This window comes from Crocuta crocuta, unplaced genomic scaffold, assembly GCF_008692635.1.
Source record: "Crocuta crocuta isolate KB4526 unplaced genomic scaffold, BGI_CrCroc_1.0 scaffold179, whole genome shotgun sequence".
NCBI lineage: Eukaryota > Metazoa > Chordata > Mammalia > Carnivora > Hyaenidae > Crocuta > Crocuta crocuta.
Window position 1 is genome coordinate 3,525,485 of NW_027551568.1, and position 1,952 is coordinate 3,527,436.

Genomic DNA, 1,952 nt, shown 5'->3' on the forward strand with positions numbered 1-1,952 from the left:
CCCAGGGCCGCAGCTCCATGGGCGTGTCCCCGGGGGAGGCAGGGACGGGCCAATGGCCCCAGGGCGCCCCCGGCGCCCCCCAGCACAGGGCACAGCACCTGGCACCAGGGCGTGAAGTGCACGCTTCTCAACTGAAAGGACCCTTGGAGGTGACGCGGTCCAGGGAGCCCCAGATTCCACGTTTCACGTGCCGACTGGCCCATCCTCTACCTGCCATTTTCTTGACCTTGACTCGCGTTAAAACCTTCCATCCACCGCAGCGTTCTCCGGAGCCAGGACGCCGGGGCGGCGGGCGAGCTCACCGTGTCGGTTAGAACACAGACCTCCGGGCGCTACGACTGTTACAGCTCCACCCACCAGCACGACCCCTCTCCTGGGCACTGACCTTTCCCAGGGAGCCAAGGGAGAGTCAGGACAGGGAGTCACTCCCACGGCCACTCGGCCAGCGGGCCGCCTTCCCCGTGGGCCCCTCCGGGCCACCGAGCGGTCCTCCGTGGAAGGAGCACTGGGTCTCGGCAGCCCCTCCCCCAGTGCTGGCGAGCGCACCCCCCCCAAGCTGGTCCCTTCCGGTTCCCAGCCTGCCTCCCAGCTCCAGGGACCAGGGGTCCCCAGGGGCACAGGGAGGGGGGGTCCCTAGTGGGTCTGAAGGCCACGCGTCCCACAGAGGCACTGTGTGACACCAGCCACAGGCGTCCCCTGCAGCCCACTGATGCCACAAACCAGGGGCTCCAGCGTCTGTCACTCTGCCCCTAAGAAAAGACTATTTCAGGGGCGCCTGGGGGGCTGTCGGTTAAGCATCTGACTTCAGCTCAGGTCATGATCTCACGGTTCGTGGGTTTGAGCCCCGCGTCGGGCTCTGTGCTGACAGCTCAGAGCCTGGAGCTGCTTCGGATTCTGTGTCTCCCTCTCTCTCTGACCCTCCCCTGCTCACGCTGTCTCTCTCTCTCAGAAATAAATAAAACATTAAAAAATTAAAAAAAAAAAAAGAAAAGACTATTTCAAGGTGAAGTTTGCTTTAGGCTTCTGTGAACAGACCCCTTGAGAGCTTGGAGGACCAAGGTCTCCTGCCCAACATTTCTCTCTCTCTTCTGAATAAAGCGACATAAAGTTCCCGTTAGCAGGGGCACCGACGGGTCCTCGGGGCCTCAGTCCGACAACCCTTCACCTGCACAGGGTGGTGATGACACCAGCTCTTCAGGCTCTCCCTCCCTCCCTCATTCATTCATTCCCCCACACACATATTCATTCATTCCCTCCCTCATTCATTCATTCCCCTCACTTACTCTTTCACTCAGTGATCACTCACTGATTCATAGCCTTCCTCATTCATTCATTCCCTCATATACTTATTCATTCATTCATTCCCTCCCTCATTCATTAATTCACACACACATATTCATTCATTCATTCCCTCCCTCTTTCATTCACTCATTTACTCCTTCACTCTCTCCCTCCTTCCTTCCTTCATTCATTCCCTCCCTCATTCATTCATTCCCCTCAGTTACTCTCATTGATCACTCACTGATTCATATCCTCCCTCATTCATTCATTCCCTCACACACTTATTTGTTCATTCCCTCCCTCATTGATTCATCCTCTCACCCCCTCACTCCCTCATTCACTCACTGATTCATATCTTCCCTCACTCATTCATTCCCTCCCTTATTCATTCATTCTGTCTCATTCATTCACTCACGTACATATTCATTCATTCCCTTATTATTTCATTCACTCATTTACTCCTTCACTCCCTCCCTCCCTCATTCATTCATTACCTCCCTCATTCACTCATTCATTTCCTCCCTCATTCATCCCTCACACACTTACTCATTCCTGCTGTCCCTCACTCACTCCATCACTCATTCACCCACTCACCAGCTCACTCCTGCACTGACTCACTCTCCTACGTGGTCTGTGAGTCACACTCACTCACCCACCCTCCCCACTGAGCG

General features: G+C 55.2%; 1 protein-coding gene across 1 annotated transcript in view; it reads right to left on the reverse strand.

Annotated features, from left to right (window-relative positions):
• Positions 1-1,952, reverse strand: part of SORCS2 (sortilin related VPS10 domain containing receptor 2) — a 404,846-nt gene that overhangs the window by 58,986 nt on the left and 343,908 nt on the right. The window lies entirely within an intron of this gene.